This window comes from Dermacentor andersoni, chromosome 1, assembly GCF_023375885.2.
Source record: "Dermacentor andersoni chromosome 1, qqDerAnde1_hic_scaffold, whole genome shotgun sequence".
Lineage (NCBI taxonomy): Eukaryota > Metazoa > Arthropoda > Arachnida > Ixodida > Ixodidae > Dermacentor > Dermacentor andersoni.
Window position 1 is genome coordinate 315807128 of NC_092814.1, and position 26105 is coordinate 315833232.

The 26105-nt window shown below is 46.7% G+C and overlaps 2 long non-coding RNA genes across 2 annotated transcripts in view; one reads left to right on the forward strand and one right to left on the reverse strand.

Moving 5' to 3' along the window:
• The window catches only part of LOC129380998 (uncharacterized), a 161053-nt gene that overhangs the window by 36643 nt on the left and 98305 nt on the right, over positions 1 to 26105 (reverse strand). Inside the window, exon 2 of the long non-coding RNA XR_011891003.1 lies at positions 19416 to 19491. This is a non-coding gene — a long non-coding RNA (uncharacterized lncRNA). The remainder of the gene's footprint in view (positions 1 to 19415; positions 19492 to 26105) is intronic.
• Positions 1 to 26105, forward strand: part of LOC140214086 (uncharacterized) — a 93225-nt gene that overhangs the window by 8700 nt on the left and 58420 nt on the right. The window contains exon 2 of the long non-coding RNA XR_011891004.1: positions 20366 to 20479. This is a non-coding gene — a long non-coding RNA (uncharacterized lncRNA). The remainder of the gene's footprint in view (positions 1 to 20365; positions 20480 to 26105) is intronic.

Consider the following 26105-nt stretch of genomic DNA (forward strand, 5'->3'; position numbering starts at 1 on the left):
CTTGTAACATGCACTTGGTGTCTCTTCAAAACGGGCAAAAACGTAAGACAACCTGTGCCACTCTTGGACCATGTAAATGAAAAAGACACTAATGCAGCATATACATCACTGTGCTGTTTGTTCTTTCTATGTGCAAGAATAGAGTGGGTGTTGATTAGCCACAAGATGAATGGTGTGTGTATTTCACAATGAAAAGACAGGAAATGGCATGAGCTTAATAATGCTATCACCTATAGACTGTGCATATGAATGCAACATTCCCCGATTTAAACGTACCATTACATGCATGTTCGATACCACATATTCTTTAACAATCTCATATGTTTGCATGTACTAATTTTCACACAGCTTAAGCCCATGCATAGCTCACTTGTGATGTATCCATTTCATAGGCCAAATAATTGTACACTTTGTCCTTTTGTGTTGTATGAAAAGCGGCATCCTCTAGTCGGATACAACTTCACAAGACAGGAGAGGCCCCGCCCAGATGACCAAAGTGCAGCTGCCCATTGCCTCCACGTCTAAAGAAATAGTCCCTCTCCAATGAGCGGGTATTAGTGCGTCCAGCGGCACGACGTCAGTGTAGAGTGTGTGCCCATTGGTTAGGCTTGTGTTCGCCTGCCACTGAAGTGCAGATTCTGCGGCCTCCTAAAGTTGTATCCGACTATAGAATCACGTAATGCCTTGCACTGGTTGCATAGACTTTAGCAACTTGATAGCGCACAATGATCAGGAGCAGAAATCTATAAAGGCACCCAAGCAAAGCTGGCTGGCCACACTTCCATTATGAGGGGCTGTAAAAAGATCTCGCCAAATATTTCCATGACATCCTTGAAAAAGAAGTGGAGTTTGGCACTTCTTTAGAATCAAAAACAGATTACAGTGAATGTTGTGAACCACGTTAAAACAAACTGAGCTTGGTTGTCTGCACAGCATGTAATGGAAGCTTGTGCTTCACATAGGAAACAAACTGCTCTGTCCAGTACAATTGTCGAGTTCGGTGTGGCTTCTATTAGTCATTAGTGTCAACATACAAATTTTCAAAGGCCATTAATTTCACCATTATTTTTGTATGACGGTTCTTTCAATCAGTGCTTGTATTACATGAGCAGGTGGATGTGAAACAAAGCTTTGTTTGGAAACCTTCAGACTTCCATAATTGTGTGGCAAGGCACTGGCATGGTGTCGAATAGCTCACACTTCCTCGGTCCTGCACCAAAGAACAAAGAAGCCCAATGCTCTATTTGAAGTTGGATCGCGCAACAATTCAACGGCACACAAAGAAGAGTAACACACACAGCAGAGCATTCTGCTGTGTGTATTTCCCTTCTTTGTGTCCCGTTAAATTGTTGTGCAATTGAACTTCAAGCTTCTATACCAATAAAACCAGTCTTCAACCTCATCAATGCTCTAGTTATTAAGCCACAATGGCGCACATCTTTGAAATGTCCCAACATGAATTAGCTCTCCAACAAATCACCACAAGCGTAAAATTTTGCTGCACAGGTGTATGCACGTGCCATATTCTGTACCACTAAACTCACAGGAATCGAAGGGGCAAGCATTAACCAGCCTTAATGCTGCCGTTACCATCATCATCATGACACCAATAGAAAGACAGTGCTGCGTTTCAGTAAAGGGAGTGCCGGAGGGAAAGGCGTGACAGCGAGGCTTGAGGCTTACAAAAAAAAATAGCATTTACAAGACATGTTCAATGCCAAAATACGCTACATATCGCTCATCCTACCTTGGCATTGCGGCAAGCTTTTACATGTTTGAGCATGTCACAGTTTGCGCAATCATTGCTCTAAAGCTGTACAAAAGGTCTATTCCCTCTGCAATCTTTATTTTTATCATGGCGGGTTAAAGACCCACTTTTCATTGGCATCTGCACCACATTTCTCCCGATATGTAATATTGCCTTGGTGGTTCACGACATCTTCATGCACACCGAGTTCTGCAGAGCATTGGATCTGCATTGTTCTACTGCTGAAGAATTAGAGCCCTATTATGAGACAAAAATATATGATTTTTCCATACATAATAATGCTGCCTCACCCCAAAAAAAAAAGAAAATACACTGAACCACTGGCAGATGCACAAACAGTGAACACAGCAAACACTCTGAAGTATTTTCTTCATGCAAGCCAGCACACTAAGGTTCTCAATGCATTTTCATTTCGCCATAAATGCATAGGCACAACTGGCTTGGTGCGACGTCCACATCTCACACTGCAACGAATTGTGCAATGCCTTGCTGTTTCATAGTGCGGCCGATATATGACGCATGACCATAATTTAGCGTTATGCATACTAACTTGTACTAAGTACTAAGTAATCTCATAGGAAAAACCAAGTTCTTTATGAGATTAGCATTCACAGGGTACTTCACACAATTTGTGATATCCATTTATCTATTCATACTTCATTAACCTCTTTCCCCAAAAAGTGAGCCATTTGGAAGGCACCCTGATAGATAAGTAGAACAATCTGTAAAAATTCAGCAACCAGCGAAAAAGTCATTATCATAGGCTGTCGCATGTGTGATGTCGGTAACACAAAATTTAAGTCGGCTACACAGAAGTGACAAATTTGGCAATATGGTGCGTCTAGACATTGCTTCAATGCTAATCACAGTAACGCTGACATTGAAGGCGCCTTAATTCCTACGTACGTTCCGTCGACATACCCGACTACGTTCGTAATGTTTCCGCGAAGTAAGTAGCGTTCTTTTATAAATGCCCGCTCAGCCGCAGTCTTCGGGAAAGCCAGCCACCGCTTCCGCACTGCCGCATCAATATGCGCATCAGACATCTCTGACACAGAGGCTCACAGTAGTCTGATGACGTCCAATGTAACGCTCGGCGCCGACGCTTCCCTGAAAACTCCCAGTGCCGTAGAAACTGAGGGCGCAGAGGACTTGCTCTTCGACGGTGAGCGAATGAAGCCCGCGACTCTGTCTCCACAGACGAGAGTCTTCGTCTAGGTCGTCACACAGCCAGCGCACTGATGTCTTCGACAGGCGAAAACGACGCTGAAACTCCACGGCGGTCATGTACGTGAACGGGTCCAGACGATCATACTGACGCTTGCTGCCGCTGGATGAAATAACACAGGCTGCTGCTGCCGCCGCCATGTTCCCGAGTTGAACTCGGAGGGGGTTTCGCGATGCACGAGTTTAGCACGAGTTCGCCTGTCAATCAAAGCCATAGGTCACGCCCCGCGCGAGGCATGTAACTCTTGTGCGCGCACCCACCACGGTTGGGCCACGCCCAACTTATCTTTCGGCACGGCGTCACCACCGACATATTCACCACCGACATAAAACACGCACAACGCACTGTCATCGGTGATGTACTGCGCACTACTATCAAAACCAAAGCGTTGACTGTCGCTGGCTTATGCATATATCTTCTCGGGCTGAGATGGCCCCACAGCACGGTTTCATTGCCTGCATTGTGGCGACGTAGCGCACAGTAAATAATTATCGGCACGTCACTGTAGCTGCTTGCAAGGCGTCGATGAACCGAGGGTGACGACGATGCTGAGGAGTGCGTATCGCAGCAGTCGTTTGAGATGGCTGCTCTGTCATCGGTGATGTATCGGAGCCAAAACGTAAACACGATCAGCGTCCGAGAATCGCTCGCTCTTCTAGACCCAATGCAATGGCATTTCTTCATCACAAGCACTGCGCACTCAACAGTTCCAACACCTTCCTCAGTTCGAAGTCTCATTTCATAACCGCACACAAGAGCCCTCACCTGCCAAAATGCAATTGCTGCGGTGTCGTTACGGTATCCTGCGATCGCTGCTGGCTCCAGCATGAGTAATCCGCAAGCACCTTGGTGCGCACAAAACACTCAAATACTGCGTACATGCGCTCAGAGGCACTTTCACTGGGCAAGCGATGACAAGCGATGAATTGTGTCGCTGGGAAGCACGCACTTCTTCGCAATGCATCGCCGAGGCTTCGCGCACAAAGATAAACTGGTACATTTTCACTAAACTGCGTCACCACGGGCACTACGGACTACCATTGCGCAGCGACAGCCGTTGCTCCCGTGACTAGTGCGTCGTTTTTAGTTGGTAAAGCGGAGGCCTTAAGGCGCCTGTGATGAACAGCCGTACCACGGCGCTGCGTTTCTATTCTCCTAATAGAGAAAGAGTGGTGATCACTGACATTATTGAGAATAGTATTGTAGCGCCCCTAGGTGACTTCTCACCGTATGAACTGCCTCGGGCGCGTGACCCGCTTCAATGTATCCGCTTCTAAGCTCTCGCCTCACTGTCGCCACTCGCGGCAAGAAGTGCAAAATTTAATAATTTGCTCAATCTCCGTTTGTCATCAGAAATTTCTAGCATTCAAAACGAAAAACAGACACTTAAAGAAATAAAAATGTTCGTTACATCATTTGTTGTATTTCAACGTATTCGTTTGAGCGAAAGCGTAAGTGCAAGAATGCGCCGAATGTACCCTGTTCGCATTCGATGGAGGATAGAAAGATAGTCCGGTAAAGAGGAGGCACGCCCTTGACGCGCCCGCGAAAGGCGTGGCAAGCGGCTCACGGCAAGTGTGCAGACAGACAGCGGGACAGTCACGGTATTGCTAAGTTGCGATAATCCGTTGATAATAATACGCGGCGCTGGCGCGTTTCGTTGTGCAGCCGTCTGCGCTTGAAACGTGAAAGCAGCGTCCCGCGCAGGGTGCGCTCATGTTGTCATACGCGGCTTTTTGTCTACGTATTTTTTTGCCTGCAGCCTTTGCGCGTACCGCGCTATCTCCGTTCACTGACTGCCGTCGAGCAAACTCGGGTAAAACTCGGGTGAACGAGAAACTCGGCGCATCCTGCATAGCACCCCTGGTGCCGAATTCACCGAGCGTTTCATTCGTAAGTGCTCCTTGTCATTGGCTGGCCGCCTTCGCTAATAATATGTGCAGCATCACGATTGGGTAGACTTTGCTCTTGCGAATAATTCTAGCGGTAGAGTTTTTTTGTGAATACGGGCCCGAACAACGCCATTCGTAACAGTTCGTTGGAGTGTCCAGCCTCGTTGGACACTTCGTTTGCATAGCGACACACACACACACACACACACACACACACACACACACACACACACACACACACACACATATATATATATATATATATATATATATATATATATATATATATATATATATATATATATATGTTTATATATATGTATATAAATGTTTTTGACATTGCATATGGCGTCAGAATCCCGCTTTCTCTTACTTAAATGGCACGTTTCTATTCAGTAACTTACAGAGCCCGCATCTCCTTCCAATTAGACTCAATCATTAACCTTATCCACAAGACAAATAGACAATCATCAGCGCAGAGTAGGGAGTCTATTCTTTAGCCTGGGAAAGATTTGCATCACTCAATGTCGCCATTGTGAAGTCATTTTCTGTGTAGAGGAAAGCATGGTCTCATTTAGAACAACTGCGTTTCAGCCGGTGTGAGTGTTCATAGTTTGCTGGAGTTACTGCTCAAATATGCATAACTTCAGCTAAGAATGGATAGTATTGGCTGCATGCCTGTCGCCATTTCTAAGCGATCTGTACTTACAGCTCGATGCGATTGATCACAGGCTAAGCATTCTGAGCAATCCGAAACCGGGAAGAACGATGTTTCCTTATGATGACGATATTTTCATTTCGCAAGCTATTTCCGCGTCACAAGGCAGCCAATTTGTGGGGAACCGGAAATGCGAAACGTCAGTGCACTGTGCTACTATATTCTTTGATCGATTAACATACGGAATGACTGTGATTTCTTCGTTGTTGTTTTTTTAGATGAGTTTTCACTCCCCGTTGTTCTTACTTTTCTCAGTATTCCCACCGCAACAGACATCATATAGGTGCTCAGGGTACACCTCGAATCGCAATATTTCGCTCTAAACATCAAAGGCCTCCTCATATAAACACATGTGGATAGGACATCTTTCTTTAACTGTATCTGCAAGGTAGAGTTAGGCTATGCACGCTTTCACTAACAACAACAACGACGACGACGACGACGACGACGACGACGGTTACCCGAGTTCCGCGTTGCTTCCATTTCTCGACATCGAAGCATTAAAAGAGATAGAGGGGTTACTCGAGGCGTACTACTAATACTTATAGAGGGGTACTTATATAGGGGTATTTACAGAGGGGTACTCGGGGCGTATTTCTAGCGAATTTCTAATGTGGCAATTATGGTCCTTTTTTTTTTTTAAGTGTGAATGCTAGGCAGAACGAATTTTAATTCACCGGCGACCCTGAAATCATGAGCTACTACCACCGCAAGAAACTCCAAACTTTTTTACTGACGAAATGTCGTCGCTCGTGCTATACAAACGCACACACGCACACAAAATGCCGACGGTACGGACGCATATGGCAGCTTTCAACGCATGCTTCGAACCTAACCTGTGCTTCGCTCCAGGTACAGCCGCTGCACGAACAACATGTTGCAGTATTCGCAAAGCGGATGCAGGGAAAAACCAAAAAAATAAATAAAGAACATTTACGCGTTTCTAACCAATATATGTAATCAGGCCCCGAGAAATCCGACTGTGATGAACGGCGCGGACGTATGCCTATAGCGCGCATATACGACGCACACGGACAGCAAAAAAAAAAAAAAAAAAAAAATGAAAAGAAAGCGGATGGGTTTCGGGAAGTGGAGGTGGGGGGGTAGGCGTGCATATGGTTGGCATAAGGCTATGCAGTGCCGTAAATTACGCCAGGGAGACGACGCCCGATGTATTCGGCGTCCCGCGCAGCGGCCCGAAAACTCATTCATTGCGCGCCCGAGACGCGAATTACCTAATTAAGTCGCGTCCCTGTATATAACCTGCGGATAGATGTACGTCTTCGCCTGCCTCTTTTTTCGCCTGCGCGCGCCCCTCTCCGATTGGATATATAGCTCGCACACTCGAGACGAGAACACCTGCTGTACGCGGCCCGGACGATTATCTTCTGCCGCGCCAAGTCATTCATCTTGCTTTTCTTTCTTTCTTACCGCCCTCTCTCCCACTTTTTTTTTTTTTTTGTTCTTGTAGTATAGCTCAGTTTGCCGTCTTCTTCTTTACTTCCTTGTCTTTATCTGTTTGACTTCGTTTGTCATTTTTAATTTTCGCTCGGTGATGAAGGAAGTGAGGAGGCGAAGGTGCGGGCAGTTTCAGTACATATACGCACTTCAAGTGCGGGCATATTACAGCGTCACACTTAATTATTATTCTTTTGCTTACGCACTTCCAAGTTACGTCTCTTCGTTAGCGCTTGTCTAGTGGCCTCTACTCATTGCGAGCCTAATGTGACTGACCTTTCCGGCCTTTTCCCCCGCAGTTTATTAACTTCGAAATAAAAAAGAAAATAGACGGCGTTTTCGTTTTCTCCCTGAGCCCCTATTTGACTGCCCAGCTACCTACACACGAAGGGGTCGGCCACAAGAATAACGACTTGAGGCAGCGAAACGAACGCATCCTATGGAGCGTTGACAATTTTTCGCTTCGGGAAGGCGTCATCTCTTTAATTAGCCTTTGTGTTCTTGTTCGCAGGCGCCTAATGCAAACTAGCATCAGGTTTAATTGACAAGGCAGCCCAACGCGTAATTAGGGCTCCCTTGCTGCATGCCAGCTGCCGTGTCGCTTCGAGATAAATGTATACGAGTCGCGTATGACATCCTTCTAGCCTATAGCCAGCCGTGTGAGTCAGCTTTAATATCTGCAAGGTTATACGCACGCAATATTTGCCTGAACAATGCGTGTAATGTAGTCGCACTACTCGGAGCGTCGTGGCCCTTAGCGATTTTTTTCCCCCTTTCTTGGTGAGCATCGCGAGATAAGGTGCAAACAGCATGCACATATTGCAGCTGATCCAAGCAAAGTGCGCACGCGTTCGCGTGTGCGTGCGTGCGTAAACATTTGCATACGCGCCGCCGTGGCTCAGTGGTTATGGCATTGTGTTGCAGAGCACAAGGTCACGCGCTCGACTCCCAGTCATCGTACGCAGTTACAATTCGACGAAGGCGACGTGAAAAACGCTCGTGTGTTTTGTATTAAGTGCGCGTTGAAGATCCCCAGGTGGTCAAAGTAATTTCCTTACCCTCCACTATGGCAGCTATCACAAAATTAAATTGTGGGGTTTTACGCGCCAAAACCACTTTCTGATTATGAGGCACGCCGTAGTGGGGGATTCCGGAAATTTCGACCACCAGGGGTTCTTTAACGTGCACCTAAATCTAAGTACACGGGTGTTTTCGCCTTTCGCCCCCATCGAAATGCGGCCGCCGTGGCCGGGATTCGATCCCGCGACCTCGTACTCAGCAGCCTAACACCATAGCCACAGGCAGCTATCACAGCCCCCCTGTCTGTTGCTTTGGGGGCGTTAAAGGCTATGCATCAATAAATCGTTCGCTTTGCGCGTTAATGTCGTAGAAGTAAAACAAAAGAATTCGGCAGAACCCATCTCACGATGACTGTCGGCGGAAATGCGTTCAGCGTTGAATCAATATAGCCGCACAACGTATTGCCCACCGTCGAACCGAGTTATCTACGAGGCGTGTATACTGCACTGGGATTCCTCTTTCGCGCTTCCCTAAGAACACTCGGCGCCATCTAGCACTGCCGCTCCGAAGCCTGCGCGTGAATAGCTGCACATATATGCACATTTACACATACTCAATGACCCAGGTTGTCCCGATGCTTGGATTCGAACCTACTTCCCTCGGCAGAGCAGCTCGATGCGCTACACTTTCGACGACGAACTATACCTAGTATATAGGGAGTGAGGTTAGGTGCACTACAACAATGTGTGAGTCAGCAGGCGAAAGGTCTGAGAACAGTTCGGACCGATGGCAGGAGCCGAAGAAGCTCTTTTTTATTTTTTATTCTTCATCCTATAATCTCGCAGCTCCCAGCGCGAGGCACGAGACACGCGCGCCGGAGCGCGCCATGCATATATAAAAGGCGGCCGAGGAGGATGACGAGGCCGCTAGACCCAGTGACCAGGGTAGGTGGGAAAACGGTTAGCTACAAGCATGCATAGATAGACAGAAACATACATACATAGCTAGACAGATACATGGCCCCGGGAAAGAACGTGAGGTACCCGAAGAATGCTAACGCATTAAAAAGAAAGCCCCACACGAGCGGTAGTAGGTTGTTTGGCGTTCGTTATGAATCGCAACGTGCGGCCTGTGTTATGTGTAGCGACAGTATAGAAAAAAGTGGCGGCGCATCCATCCTCTGGAGTCCGATTGGCGACGTTAATGGGCTCAGCAATATTTCTTATGACGGGTGTGTATAGTTGGCTGATGATATGTTTTACAGGTTAAGATGATTATTATGATGATTACTGTATCCCTATGCCATCCGTTACTCCCGAACCCTTATGGGCGCATCACCATGCAGACACACGAAGTGGCAATCTCGCGGCCAACCACAATGCCGAATGATACGTATAGTGAGGTTTGAACTCTCAGTTCTGCCGCAATCGCTGCTTCACTGCCGATTAGGCGTTCGCTTTCATGCTGGCTATAACCGAGGTGTGGGTTAGTGGAACTTGCTGTTCTGCTTCTGTACGTGACGTCACGGGTACCATTCACAGCAGCGGTGGTCGCATTCTGATGGGGTTGGAATGCAAAGCAATAATAAATGTATAATAAATGTTCATGTACTGTAGCTAAGTATAGAGTAACAGCGCATGGGACCCGACAAACGGCAGGAATCAACGAAGTTTGTCGACTATGTCGGCAATGTGCTGACAAAAAAGCTCCTTTAGAAGCTTTGAAGCCCTCCGTTTATGTTGGCCACCTGCCGACTTGCGACGAGCTGGCGTGAAAAAAAAAAAAAAAAAAACATCGGTACGTTTTTTTTTTGCTGTCCCGTTAGAGGGAATCTCGTCTGTTTGTTTTCATCGTCGTCGCCGTAATAAATTGGCAAACGGTCGCATGCACTCTAACCGCTGATTTTCCCTTTCAAGCGGATAGGCGCCGTAACCTGTGCACAGATCGACCATTTTTTGCAGCTATAGAGTTCGATATTCCACAATGCCTTCCTTGGTCTTTCTCTCTCTCTCTTTCTTGTCAGAAACAGCATTGAAGGAAAACCATTCAGTTAAACGAGTAACACGCACCCACTTGTCATAGAGGAGCGAAAAGAAGAAAAAAACTAGTTTTTGTGTAAAAATACACCACGTAAGATGTATTTTCTGATCAGCCTTTTTCTGTGGCCATAACTGGAATCACGCCTTTCTTTCTTTCTTTCTTTCTTTCTTTCTTTCTTTCTTTCTTTCTTTCTTTCTTTCTTTCTTTCTTTCTTTCAAGACACGGATGATGCCCAGAGCCCATCAATGCCGCAGCACCGAACCACCACCGTTGGAACACGAGTTCTCATTTTCTTCTTTAAATTGTTTGTCAAATGCGCGCTAATTTAAAACCCCGCCCCAAAGACGTATCCGCCTCGATTTACTGTAGAACATAAAGTATATACAGAAAAAATAAACGCCGGTAGGATAGGAAAGAAGACGCACGCGATACACGACGCAACAATATTTAAAAAAAAAAGAAGAACGAGAGCAGGAAAGAGAGAGAGCGAACGAAGCAAGTTCCACAGTTTCGCCCCTTTTGCGCCAGATATTTAATTTTCTTATGGCTTCCTTTGATTTTCACTTAAACGAGCGTTGCAGAGAACCTTCACTGAGACGAGACCTATTTCAGCACGATCGGCGCTTTCGCCTTCTTTCTTACTGTCTTCACCTCAAGCCCGGCCGGAAAGGCCGGTCGGTCGGTCGATGCGGAGGGAAAAACAGCAACGCAAGTTGTTTCGTTCCGTCCCTCCTTGGGTGCTTCCTTACCTCGTGAAACTCCAAATGGAAGGAGAATAACAATAAGAAGAGGTTCGAAAATAAAACGTTTAAACGGCAGAAAAAAAAAAAGAACATCCGTAGATTGCGTTGCCACGAGGGGAAATGGCGCGGCCGGGGGCATCAAGTATAGAAAACAGCAGCCGCTGTCCCGCGCACAGGTTTGCAGGTTGCTCTCTGGCGGTGGATGTACGAAGTGGATGGCTTCGCAGGCAGGAAGGGAGGAGGAGGGCGTGTATAGATGGAGCACTGGTGGCGTGGCTGGAAGGAGAAAATAGGCACGCCGGCGGTAACTGAGTGAGTGAGTGAAAGGACGGCCAGACTCTGAGGAGATGCTCGGTCCGCAGCAGCTGTGAGGCCGGCGGTGCCGTGCGCGGGATGTATTCGTCCCAATGGAGCGGCCGGGCGCGATTTTAAGACCTCTCGCGGCGAACGCGACACAGCTGCTCTTGAAAAGCGCTACGTGTTGTTCAGTTCGATCACTGCTCAAGCTCTTTTAATTATTCCGCTTGCCAACGTCGCACGCGCTGTTTCCTGCGGCATGAGTGACGTAGTTGTAACTGCATCCTCGCGATTCGAGCGATGTTGTCTTCTATTCGGAGTGCTCAATAAAACAGAAGTATAGGAACAGAGAGGGCTTTGCTGCCATAGAAGTAGTACACGCTTCCTGCCAGCCGCGAGACGTGACCAGGGGAGACGACTGTTTAATTTTTTTTTCTCATACACATGGTGCGGGAATGTCCAGCTCCGGCCGAGGGAAACGATGCGCGGCCAACACTATTCGTCGCTGACCCGAGTATATACTAGAGCTTGCAACCTCGGAGACTCAGCTAGAGGCATCGGACGTGTCCACCTGTTGGAAGGCCACTGCCTGCTCTCTTAGCCTTTGTATCAAATACCGCGCGCGGGCTCGTTGACCTGCAAGTACTTTTGTGAAAGCCTACTCAAAGTTGCGAGATTAGTGCTTTACATCTACCATGAGACTCACGACTATTGAATGGCCTCTTCCTTAGCACGAGTTCTTACGTTAAATAAAAAGGGAACAGCTCATCTTGAGGCGTGTCTTGCTCCTCGGGTTGTTTGTGCAGTTACTGGTAGCGCGTGGTCCATGTTAAGGCTACACTGTAAGCCCAGTAACTGTTATAAATGGGCACATTTTCGGACGTTGGAGTTAACCAGCCATGCTTATCAAAACAATGGTAACAGACGCTCGAGTTTGGATGTTTTGAATATATTTCGCCGCGCTGTCCAGGTCAGTCGGAGTAAAACTTACAAGATCGAAACGCGTATACGTATGCCTGCTGCGCCAGCTGTGATGATGCAACGTGTATATCATGGCGCCTGGCACTGAAGTTGCGTGTTATACCACCCTCATAATAAGTTTTGATAACATCGAGATATATGTTACCTTAAGGGCTAATGAAAGATAACAAAAGCATTAAGTAGCTGTTACTTAAGGCATGAAGAAGTGTGCTGGTTATCTTTCAAATGTGAAAATGTGCACTTTGGTTTCGAGCCGCGAACTGGCACGGAGTGCAGAAACGCGAAGTCCTGGCTGCTGTTGCACGCGACAAGTTCGGTGGATGGCGGGAGTGGAAAGCAAGTGGGGAAGAAAATTCGGCAACCCGTTTCAACAAAACGCACTTTGTTCGTGGGCATTATTTACATGTTCGTTCACCTAGTTGCGCTTACCGATTGTCGGTTGAAGAAAATAATTATTTTGCCAGAATATCGATCTATTGACGAAAAAAGGCGCCGCGTTGTCCGACCTATGAAGAACACTTCTTTAGCTTGTTCGGTATTCTGGTATAGTACGTCACCCTCTTGCCCGCACACAAGAGGTCTCTCTGTTACCGTTTCAAAGCACCCAGGGAATCATGTGGCGTGACCGCAGTTGACGGTTCTTGCAGCGCGACCAAGAGTTAACCATCTCCATTTTAGGCTAAGTTACAAGAAGAACAAGCCTGCTCTGGGCAGGTGACGCCGGTAGTTATGAGCAGGGTCGCCATACATACCGTAACATGTTGAATCAGTGCGTCACCCTCCCCAACCTTTCCCCAACAACGACCACAATTCGTCACAAGGTAGTGGAGGGGAGTGCGACGTCTCGGTGTCCAAGCAGAAAAAAAAATGGCCCTATTCACAGACGATCAATACCAGCCGCGAACAATAAGCCCGAAAGTTCAAGATAACTTTACACGCACAACACCACAGTGAAATCAGTTTTGGAAAATCGCCAATTAATTTACCCCCCCGCCCCCCCATTTTTTTTTCTATCATGTCACGTGTGCAACACGGAGTTCACTGAGTCCTCGTAAACATGCGCTGCTTATCACCAGCACAAGGTGGTGCAAGCACAGGCAGCACGCTGAGCAACTCGCCGCAACCCCGCTCCGTGCATGCCTGCGCTGCCGTGAGGCGCGATGCGGCAGCAGCGCGTGAGGAGCGGCCCGCGGGCAACGCATGCCGGCAAGCGGGCGGCGCCGCAGTTAGCGCGCATTGTGCGTGCGAACGGGCCCGGAATGGGTTTGACCCCGCGACCTCGCCTCGCCGCTCTGGGCACGGAAAGACGGCGAGCGAGGTAGCGCGGCTGCGGCCGCTGCCAGAAGGCGGCGGCTCTCAACTAGCGTCGCCATTTGAGGGTCTCTTCAGTTTACTACATGTCTTGGGACCTTGCTAAAGCGATATTTTTTTTTTCTTTGCAAGCGCAGGTACCGTAGAAGAAAAAAAAGTGCAAGACAAAAAAGAAAGGGGAAGAAATACCTCGACCAAGAGCAACCGCCAAAGGAAGGGTTCGCACTTCGTCTTTCTTTCGTTCTTTGCATGTTCGTCTCGGAGTGACAGCTGAGGATAAGATTTTTGTCGTGACCAAGCGCCAGCGAAATTCGCTTCACTCGCAGCAATTAAACGCCACGGTTCTTCAATCGCAGCAGCTCTCAAGCTATGCTTCAAACTCTGAGCATGCTCGAGTAGCTTTTCCTAATTGACTGACGAGCCGCGGCAAGTTCGTCGCTGCAAATGAGCGAATATTCGAAATTTCCAATACGAATCGAACAGCAGCAGCGAATAGCCTTTGCTATTCGATTCGCATTTGATTCGAGGGCTCGATATTCCGGATTGCCGAACATTGGTTTCCCTTCGAATACAGCGCGGAGATGCAAGTGAGCACTGTTCCAAATGATTCAGCTGTAGGAGAGCCGCGGTTGTTGCTCAGAGAGACCAACTAGTTACTGATCGAAAGCAGGGGAAACATAATTTCTGCTCAATAATTTCCAGTAACGCGATAAGAACGTCTCGCTTTTACTATTACTTTGACGAAGGCTGGTCCACCAGGCGAAAGCTTAGAAATATATTGTGCGAAAACAACGTACGGCCGCATTCTTTTCTATAAAATTGTGTTCCGCATATATATATATATATATATATATATATATATATATATATATATAGTCCGTACGAATATTCAAAATTTTGACTCGAATAAGTAAGGCTTTCAGTCCGGATGTTCTTTGCGAGCACTGACCTAAATATTTTAGTTCTGATAGTGGACGATTGTCCAATTGGTCCAGCACTCTACACGCATCATTTCTCTCTGCGCACTATATCGTGGGCAGACACAGACAACGTGTGCGAGCGTCTCATCGCTGCTGCATGTGTCGCACGTGCGGCTGTTGGCCATTCCTATAAGGAAAGCATATAAGTTTGCAAATGCAACGCTTAGCCACAGACGGTACGGCATGGTTTTTTCACGTAGTGTTAAGCCAGGCGGTAGATGCATCCGTATATCCTGCGGTCTACGGGGCTCCGATCCATAGTGTTCGCGGTTTGTTCGTACTCGTCTCTCTCTCTCTATCTCTCTCTCCCTCTCTCTCTCTCTTATCTTCCTTAATCCTTCCCCCGTGCAGGCTAGCTAACCGGAAATACTTCTGGTTAACCTCCCTGCCTTTCTTTTCCTCATTTCTCTCTTGACTGGAATATTCTCTGCTATTCGATTCGTATTCGATTCTAGAATTCTCTATTCGAAGGAACGCACAAAATAGGTAGTAGAGACACCTGGGAGACCCTGCTGCGCAGCTCGGACTCTGAGCTCCAGCTCCGGCTCGTCCCACTGGCTGAAGAGGCTGCTGGGACCCAAGACCTCCCAGCCTGCATCTGAGGCGGCGGCACTCGCCCCCTGACTTGTGTGTCGGGGGGTGGGTAGATCACCTTTTCCGTTGGACATTAAGGTTTATTCTATCTATCTATCTATTCGAAGTCGTCGAATATTCGTTTCTTTTGAATTTATGCACACGATAAAAAACATTATTGGAGTCTGAGGGAGACATAACGGTCGATGTGACGAGTGTTCCGAAGGATTCTTCTGCGGGAGACCTGCGATTGCTGCGCTGGGGCACCGGTTCCTAAGCGAGCGCACTAGGCAGATAACTTCTGCTCAACAACTTCCAGTCATTAGATCACAATTGACTCGCTTTTAGGCATCCTATTTTCGAATTCGTCTAGATTTATTCGTTGGCCAGTCTTATTTGGCAAGTTTGCATCCCTTTAAATTAATGTGTGGCGCTGTAATATCACACTTCTCTCCTTCAGCGAACACAACAATGTACGTGCATCTGTTGACCTCTGTCCCTTGTTTCATGACTGTAAGTGTCGTGGTCCCCCAGCTTAAAGAAAACAGTTGTTTGTCATTTATAAGCTCCTCAGTTATTGATACGTGTAATTGTGAACGGTATTACATGCATGTGTCAAGGTATATAAGCCTGATTTCTCTTTTACCAGACGGACACCGCGCGAACTCCATATCTAATGTTGCTTCAGAAATGAGAAAAAATCGTGTTCTATTCCATTAGAAAATTTCTCGATTCGAACGCCCCTAATGTACATACGACTGCGGCCACAGGACGCTGCTTCTCTCGCCTGCGGTAATGGTGCAGAAACCATCAGAAAGAGCGTTCTGTTGGAATGTAACAGTATCCATCCGGATATAAATGTGGATGACGTAGGCTGTGCGAAACCTTGGATTTTGGGAACTCCAGTAGGGAAGACAAACTTTATTGCTATAGGAAACGTGAATGAATCTGGGGAAGGGGGCCGGTGGAGACTTTAGCGAGACACGGCTGGGAAGTATGGTGGCGCGAAGGAAGAGAGAATGTGCAATGAAGCACGAACTTTCTATTCAGATTAATGTACATTAGTGTATTTAAGGATAAACCAATATACTACAAACAAGTAAAAAGAACGAGCTTGGTAGCAAGTGTCGTCGCTTTGTTTCAATGCAGTTCGTAATCATCATCATCATCATCATCACCACCACCATCGGAGCTCTCGCCCTCTCTGCCAATTTAAGATTAGGGATCTATCTGGTTTCCCTTCAAGCTTTTGCTCAATTTAGCGAATAAGGAATCTGAACATATAATTTGAGCGATTATTACTTATAGAGCCACCTGGATGTTTGGCTGGTGATTACACAGAGCATTTTCACGGCGCTCCTGTGGGCGCCGCCATGCTTGATCACGTGGTGGTGCGTTCATTGCTAGCATCCGCCGGCCTCCGCTGCCTCTGTTTACAACGGCAGCGCATGACGCCGTTGCGGAGCAACAATCCTCTGTTTCGGCATATTTCGCCGACAATTGACTGTGCGAATGGCCCGAAGTTTTGGCGAAAGCTTCAGACAACAGGTAAATGTCGCATACCCATCCCTCTGAGTTCATTACACCTTGTCCGAATACTACGATCACTGCCATACGGTGTGCGTACTAGAAGGCAGGGCTAGAAATTGTTTTCCAAGACAGAGTGGTACGTACTATCAGCCGCTGTATTAAGTCAGGATTACTGTAATTCGCTCATCGTCGTTTCTTCTGACTTGTGGCAACTTGCGGTTTGGAAGCGACAAGCTTTCATGTTTTTTGGTTCAGTAAAGTTTCCTTGGCGCGATGTCACTGCATTAGTTATTTTCTAAGTAAGCACTCGTGAACGTGCCAATTGCGCTACATTTGTTTATACCGCACTCCGAGCTTGAAACATCCATGCTGAAATTTTGTAGTAGCTTACAGAAAAGACGTAATATCATTCGTCACTCGTTTACGTTGTAGCTCGTGAAGATACGTTCAGCTTCGAGCATTTATACGTAACATATGTAAATCCCACTCATTGGTCGGCATCCTCTAGCGAGTGCACTCATGTCTAATACGTGACTCTGAGTCTTAGCTAGTTTCCATGACAGGGACTGGATATTAGTGGAGACCAGAAAAATCATTTTTGCAAGCGCGACAGAGCGTCCACTAAAGTTGCGGTATTATTTGGCCATCATACTTTCCTGAAAGCTTTGCCTTTGATAAAAAATAATCGCGAAATTGTTCCGCTAAAGCAAAACCTTACTTTGAGTTAGATGATGGTTCAGCATTTCATTCCCTGGTTGTGGCACAAGGAAACATGCACGAAGAAAATTTGGAAGGACGGTAGCTGCAGTAAAGCCGAGTGAGCATAACGCCATTAAAGAGTGGTACACCTTCCTTCTTTTTCGATGCTTCTTCACTGTGAACAACACACCCGAAGTTGATCACCTTGTAGTACAGACTCTTGTCAGAATGCCACAGTTGTGAATTCACAGACTAGGCAGCAACTTTAGCGAAGTGTGTACGCGTACAACATATTGGGCAGGTTTTTAAACGTTTTGGGGTTTAGCGTCCTGAAACTGCGCACAGTGAATTATGAGGGACGCGGTATAGTGTTAGAACTCGTGATTCATTTCGACCGTCTGGTGTACTTTGACGTGCCCCCAAATCTATAAGCACAAGAGCGTTGTTGCATTCCACCGCTTTCGGAACGCTCCCGCCGCGACAGGGAATCGAAACGCCCCGGAGGCGACGGGGCCGGTCCTGAGGCAACAAATGGCTAGGCGCGGAGCAAGCGCCATCTGTTAGCGAACTGGCCGGTGAAGAGGTTCTATAACAATACCCGTGCGCACGGCCGTGAGCGATAAATACACGGCCGAAAGGCTTTCAACGGCGATGCTACACTTCGTATCCAAGGTGTCGCCGACCAAGGATCTGAAACAAAGCCGCGGTGAGTGTCGCAGGCCGCTTTAGTCTGTATCCGGAAGCTTTTTGACAGCAGACTAAAACGCTACACGACGAGTGCCCTCCCCTTGATGCGAACTTCTGCAGAAGCCGCCTGCTCAAGCGGAATATGCTATTGCATCGCGCCCACAGAGCGACGCGAGCCACGGTTTAGCGGTTAATATTGTGTGACGAATGAGCGTGCGAGTTGGACGCGCGGTGGGCCGATGCCAAATGATTGCGCGCAAAGCTTACTCGCGGCACCTCCAGTAAACTCGTTCAACGCACAATATAGACGCGGCGCGCGCGCAGTTGTGCCAGATATAAATTACATCGGGTGGTTGGACATAATATATGCGTTATAGCTATAGGTTTCGAAGGATACATTATACACGAAGTGTGAGAGGAAGGAGATGACGCCTGCGACAAAGAAAGAAAGAAAGAAAGAAAGAAAGAAAGAAAGAAAGAAAGAAAGAAAAAATGCAACGATAAGGATGCACGAATTGCAACCGAAACGCATGTATGACCTCCAATGCTGCGCGAGTTATAAGCGTGCACCGACGAGCCAGAAAGCGAAATTGGTCATTAATCACGCGGCGGGCCGCCGGTAGTTGATAAAGATATAACGCGTGGAGAATAAGAGAGATTGGGGAGCGCGCAGACGCCCTAGTGAGGCACAGTTGAGTAGATTCTGTCTTTCCTTTTTTGTTTGATCCCTTCAAGCGACAGTCAGCGAATACATAGGTTGCATTCACGTTCCCCTTTTTTTCACTCCTTACCTCCGGGAAATAAAAGATTTTTGAACTCGAAGTGCGAAAATTGAGCCCCCTTTTAAATAGAAACAAAATCCTAAATCTTAGAGAAAGGAAAAGCAATATCGAGGCTCGGGTGTGCACAATTTTTCTGACCACTTCTCTGTTGCGTTGTCGTTTCTCACGAGATGTTATTGTTGAAGTATGAACCAACTATACAGCCCCGCAGTGCGCTGCGCGCTTTGTTGAGCAAAATTCGGCTATTTGTATGGTGTTATCACTAAGAAATAACGTGATTGTGTTTGAGTGCGTTTCATTGCTGCAGGCGGATTTAGTATATAGCCTTGCGAACCTCGAACATGCAACAGACGGTTACCTTTAGCATGCGTCAGATAAACCACTGTCCCCTTAGAAACCGAGAAGGAGACACTCGACCTTCTGCCGTAGAGAGAGCAAGGAGAGGAAAGACAAGGAGGTCAACCAGACAAGCGTCCGGTTTGCTACCCTACACTGGAGGTAAGGGAAAAGGCGCAAGTGTCCCTGTGCATCACCCCACGTGCACTGGATCCGCACTCTCTCCCTCTTTTTAACATTCTGCCGAAGCCAGGTGACAACCTCGCGAACTGCAGCGCAAAGTTTAGCTCGGAACAGCACGCATGAGGGCCTCGAGTTCATGGTTGTATGCACATGTACAGAAAGAAAAAAAATTCGTCATACGTCACCCACCAGGCTAGTGTTGCAGGCAGTCGTCGTCCGCTGCTGATTGAGGTGGTAATTCTTGGTGCAGGTCACGCAGGGTTTCCTATAACAGAGAGACGCAACAATGAGAACTGTGTCCGCGTCATCGACTTCGAGTATAGACACTCATATTAGGCACGTTGAAATGCCTGCATCAAGGCAATATCGTCTGCTAAATTCATCCCCAAGAAGGAAAGAGGCGTGCACTCCTCCGACATCTTGCTTCTCTTCTTGACGATGGATGGAGCAGACGGCTCTGCCTTGAGACGTGATTCAAGTGAACATGTGCTTGGCGAGTGCATGGCCCTGAGTCCATGCCACCTATGTTAAGCGGTGGCACAGTTGGTCACCTTGGTGCGCCTATACTTGCACTTTATTTTCAAAGAACAGCTACGCTAGCGCAAGCTCACAATGTGACGCCTCATGAATGTTAAGCAGAGCATTGAAACACCCGTACATGTTGATCTCACGCGGACGGAAGACAAATTTTCCAGGCATGCGTGTTATTATGGCATCTTGGTGAATTGGTAAAGTTATAGTCCATTAGCGATAAGTTAATTCCATATGGGCCGAAGATTTACGCAAATTCCGGAGCAGAAAGCTTTAAGTGACTTGGAGAGGCACCGCCTCGCCACGTCTTTCTTTCTTTTTTTTTTTTTTGTAAGAAACCCATTACCTCTTAAGGCTTTGCCCAAAGTACGCTACTTATGTTGTTCCTCTCTTGCGCGCATTGAAATACCATAGGATTTAGCACGAAGCGACCGTGTTGTTATTGTTGTTATCGGTGTCGCCTCCTTCAAAACTGCGGCAATCTCGTCGCCCGTGGTTGTGCAACTGTCGTACCATAAGCTCGTACTTAATATCATTGTTACTATAAGGTATTTGTGCTTGTAAAAGTAAAATTTCCCTTTCTTCTTTTTCTTCTTTTTAACTTGCAGTGCTCGCAGACTCATCTCAAGTCTCATGTGGTGCGCACAGGTGCACGACCAAAACAGCAGGAAAGCTTCACAAAATGAATTTTTTATCACTCAGTCATCTCCATATAAGAAAAGGTAAAACACGGTGGGATGGGGAGATAGAAAGGAAACCGAGAAATGGTGCGGAGAAAGAACGGGCTCGCACCCATAACGTCGAGTGACAATCCGAGATATATGTTGCTGAGCACAAGACACCCATACATCATCGAGGGCTGTCAATGTGTGCACGATATATTAGGATGAAAGGATAAAGCCTATGGTGCGCTGCCTATAAAATCGATAGAAGACCGAAATGCGCGAACTTCAAATGCAGGATTTCGCTGTTGTTTCTCCGCGCACTTTACTTCTTCTTTACTATTATTGTTATTATTTTTAAGCGTTTTATTTGCAGTCGCTTTCTTGTGCAACAATATGAATACGAATTTCACCCTCCGGGGTGACTCAGTGGCTACGGCACGGAGAACAAGGTCACCGCACTTCCATTCTGGGCTGCGGCAGTCGCATTACGACAAAATCCAAATTGAAAAAAAAAAAAAAATATGTCCGTGTTCTTACATTTAAGTGCGCGTCAAAGAATCTCGGGTGGTCAGAAAATTAATCTGGAGCCTTCCACTACGTCTTCCCGCTAAGCAGTTTCGTGACGTCGAAACCGACATCTTATTATTATTATTATTATTATTATTATTATTATTATTATTTGTTAAATGAGAGTTTCACCACGACCTTACAATCTAATCGCACAAAATAACGGAAGCTCAATGCTATACGTTGAACCCCGCTGTGTATGGGAACAGTGAAAAGCGATGCCGCGACCATTAAAAAAAAAAAAAAAAAACGCATCCTAGAGCGCCACTTTTTGTATCATTGGTAACGTTTGTAGCGGAGACGGTCATCCCTGTCGTAAGTGTGCGATCTTTAAAACAATCGCTTCCTACGCACCATTCGTCACCGCAATCATCGGGTCGATCATTACTGCCATCAAAATCACGGGGCTACACACCGGATGTCGGAAGTGCGCAACACGATACTTGAACCTTGATGCCAAAAGACCACCGAAGCTGCGACAGCCGGTAACGATCGAGCGGCTCGAGAATAAAGTCACGACACGCGTATAGAATTCCACTTTAAGAGAGCGCGTAGGAGGCGCGGAGAGCTCGAAAGAAACATTGTATAAAATTGCAGGTTGCGTAAGAAAAATCCATAACACGACTTACGGAAGAAGTCCGTATACGATGGTGCGCGTGCATCTTTCTCTTTCCTTTTTTTTTTTCTTGCCTATAGCCGTAAAGCTGAGGGAAATGCTCGTCTTCCTTTGTAAACATTCGAAGGCGGCGGAGTGTGTGCTCGACAAGGGAACCGAGGACGCGACACGCACGACGATGAGCCGCCTCCGCCAGACGGATGGGAAACGGAACCGTCCGAGAATTGTTCCGCGAAAAGCGAGGAGGATTGAGACGGAGGAGGCATTTATTCGCTTTGACGATGATGGAAAAGCCGCGCATGCAGGGTCCGCGAGCGCCCGCCGTCCCGCAAGTTTTCACGCGGTCGCACGAGCGGGCTCTCAATTACGGCGCTTCTAGCGTATATTGAGGGGGGGGGGGGGGGGGGGACTCCGCCTTGAGGACCACTTCCGTGACCGCAAGGCGACCGCGGCAGCGAAAAGGCGGCACAACGTACGTGGTTATGTGATAGAGAGAACGGAAGAAGATAAATAAACGCTACATCGAGGACGCGGAGGATGACTTTTAAAAAACATTGCAAGTTCATATACATAGCTTATCTCTCTATTCACTACACCTGCACATCACCTATCCCCTATGCACAAACGAGAACCTCATCCGGTTCTCCCTAAGTTCTCTCTCTCCCTCTTTCACTCCCCATTCCCCTCCCCCCGTGTAGGGTAGCAAACTGGACTCAGTCTAGTTAACATCCCTGCCTTTCTGTCTTCCCTTCTCTCTCTCTCTCATCCGGTTAACCTCCCCACCTTTCCCATTCCGTTTATCTCTCTCCCTCCGTATGCGCTCGGGCTTATCGTAAGTATGCCTGTCGTGCCATCAGCAGCTTACATCCGATGCCTATTGCACAAGTCTGAACTATTGAAAAGGTAAAATGGCATCATAATTTAAAAAAGGGGGAGCCTGCCACTTAATAAACGCGTGATTAAAAAGGGCACCGATGCCAAATCTTTTACATTATTGTAAGAACGCGCACGCCGCTCGTGCAATTAACCTCGTGGCTACAGATTCGCGCGTATATACGTGCATAGATGCGTGACACATTGGTCGTAAATCTCACTGCATGGTTTACATCGCACTTGACTACCGCACCTCGCATTCTACGTGAAAGTTGTCGAGTATACGTACAAGTCCCCTGGCTGCCTGTCGACATTGCACTTAGTCTTAGGTGTATACGAATTTGCACGTTCTTCGTTTCCGGTAGTCACCGACGTCCGCTACACCTGCCGTAGCAAAGAAATTAAATGTCACGGTTTCCTGGTGTGCCAGCCCAACCCAGGACCGTAGCACATGAAACAAGTGTACTACCTCGGAGCTGCAGTGTGCTGTAAGCTGTAGTATATATACTTTCGAAACAGGTGCTACTACACGGTACTGTAAGAACTGACGCGGACAGGCGCAAGCAGAGAGCGAGAGAGAAAGAGTGGGAGGGAGGGATATAAGGAAGGTAGGGATGTTAACCAGTGAAGACTCCCGTTGGCTACCCTACACTGAGGGAAGAGAGAAGAGGAAGAGAGAGAGAAGGGAGAGAGAGGTACAGGCGCAAGCAAGTTCTGGGTACACCTACGTCGTGTATGTACACTACAGGATCTGCTAAATATAAGTAGTGCGTCAGGACGCTACGAACCCGCCTCGGGGGCTCCTTTACGAAAGCTGGGCACCATGGATTGAGAAAGTATATACAGCTTGAATGCAGACCCATCGCCACATACTTTTGAGTAATCGTAAAGTACATTTCATCTTTGTCAAATCGGTTGTGTTCGTTGTAAGATCAATTATATTCTTAGGAGGCGCCTAAGTTCACGTCCGAACGACGGCTTCCTCCGAGTAACGAAAGCGGATCTCGACGGCATTGCGTTGACTGGGTGCCGGAGCCGGAAGCGATTGCGGAGCCGGAAACATGTCACGGCCTCCGTGTTATAGAGTTTACCGATTAAAGCGTTTACGGCGTTTAGCAGTAAGCAGTACAACAAATACAGCTGTCTCTGCATATATGATCTGTGATCACCGAAAGTTTGCTCAGATCAGTCGTGATTTTCAGTTCGAAGTGTCCCACGCATGTCGTCGATGGGGTGTTTTGCACCGCTAGGTCCCTCGGATTCATTTCGTTCTCTCGAATTGTTCAGCCAGGTGCGCACTAAATATTAAGCCGCTTGCACTTATGAGCTCCTATCAATGTGCTCTCATACTTTCTTTCATAAAAACAAACAAAAAAAGAATTTCGAAACATTAGTGCAACGCCTGCGGCTGGGTATACTGAATTTGCGCGACACTTTTTCATGAAGGATAAAATGTGCCTCTAGTCCGCAGTGTTTTTGTGGCCATCCAGACGAAGATGTGCATCGCCACCTAGTCGAGTGCACAAAGTATGATTCACCACGAAGCAAATTTGTTGCTTTTAGATAGAAGATCATTCACACTGCAAGAGATACTCTGTCCATGGCCAACAGTGGGCCTTCAGAAAGGAGCACTTCTTGCTTTGAAAAACGTTTTTTGAGGACAAAAACAGTTTGGGAAAATATTAAGAGAGAGAGAATGAAGAGGAAAGGCAGGGAGGTTAACCAGATATGAGTCTCCGGTTTGCTACCCTACACTGGGGATGGGGGATAGGGGTTAGAAAGATGACAGAGAGGAAAACGCAAAAAAAGGGGAAAAAAAACACGCACACATGGAGGCACACACACACAAAAGGCGTTCCAGTTAAAGTCGTTCACACAGGCCGGTAGATCGCAAAAAGCGCAATAGCGCTTGCACGGCCTTCTTCTGTGACGGTAGGTCCTTTCGATGTTGTAGAATTCTTTTTTCGGATAGCGCTTGGGAAAATATTAAATTTCAGTTTATACTAATGAGCTAAATGAGTGATATAAATGTTGTTCTGTGTTCATAATTGATTTATGCGTTGATCGCGTTTTGTTTTTTGCGCTATGTGTAATGACTAGTGTTCTGTACTTTGGTCATTCAAAATATTTGACTTTATATATACGCACATGTGTACTGAACTCATGCACAAAACTTTGTGATTCATGTACTGTTGGACTGTAATGTGTTTATGCATCTGATGTTCTACTGAGTGCCATATTTTGTGACATTATTCGCTCTTTTAGCGCACATTTGTTTCCTGTGCTTCGTGACAAGGAGTAGCCGTTGCCGCCATAAAGGCGCCAACCTCTCCTATTTATCATTTCTTTACATAAAAAAAGACGACAAAAACAAGAAAGGCGCTGACTTCGTCTTCGTCTTCCTGCGGTTTTACTGCCAGGTCTCTTTTATTTTTATTTTTTTTGGGGGGGGGGGGGCATATTACTCCAACCAGCTAGCCCAGCTTCGCGCTCTTATACCTGCGAGTAAGTGAGCACACTCTTGTGACTCTCGTGCAGTACATTTCTCCTGTCACATTCACACATGCCCACCGCGGTGACTCGGTGGATGCGGCGTTGTGGGGTTGAGCAGGCGGTGGCGAGTTCGGATGCCGTATGCGGAGACCGCATTCCGTTGTAGATGAAATGAAACAAAAAAAAAAGAAAGAAAGAAAGAAAGAAAGAAAGGAAGAAAGAAAGAAGGAAAGAAAGAAAGAAAGAAGGAAAGAAAGAAAGAAAGAAAGAAAGAAAGAAAGGAAGAAAGAAAGAAAGAAAGAAAGAAAGCTCATGCACCGTGTTTTGGCTGTACATTGAAGAACCCTGTGTGTGGTCAAAGTTAATCCGGAAACTTCCACCACGGCGTCCCTCGTTTTTCACTGCATACTGCAAATTACTCTCATTTTTCTTTTGGCGCGTAAAACCCTAGAATGTCATTTGTACTAGTATATTTTTCTTTTTGTAATTGTTGTTTCATAGCCAATGAGAGACATGTAAGGAAGGAAAGGAAAGATGACATGCACTGTGCCAGTGCATAAGTCCGGATACCAGAAACTAGTGAGCAATTACAGGCCGATATTTTTAACAAGTCTGCAAAATATCAGGGCACGTCTTGTATAGCTACATTATGACGCATCAAAACCTCCTTAATTCAACACGTAAGAACTTTCCCATATAAACCAATTAACAGGGTTCGTTCATGAAGTTTGTGGTACACTGAAACGGGAGGGGGGGACGGGGACGGTTCCTGTGTTGATTCAGTGTTTTATATTTTAGAAAAGCATCTGACGTAGTAGATCGCAAATTGTTTATGCACGAACTATGTTTGCGTAATATCAGCGAACAAGTAATCACAAGGATTCAGGAATGCTTTTCCTTGCTATGTCAGTATGTTGTGGTGAATGGTGCAAAATCTGATGTCGTTCCCGTAACGTCAGGTTTCTCTCTAGACCCGTTAATTTTCTTGTATTATTACTTACAAATAACCTTTCAGGCACCGTGACTTCTTTCAAGAGATTACTTGCCGATGATCTAAGAATATATAGGGAAATTGCCAGCGATATCCATACCGTTATATTACAAAATGTTTTCGCTAAATATAAAACTGATGTA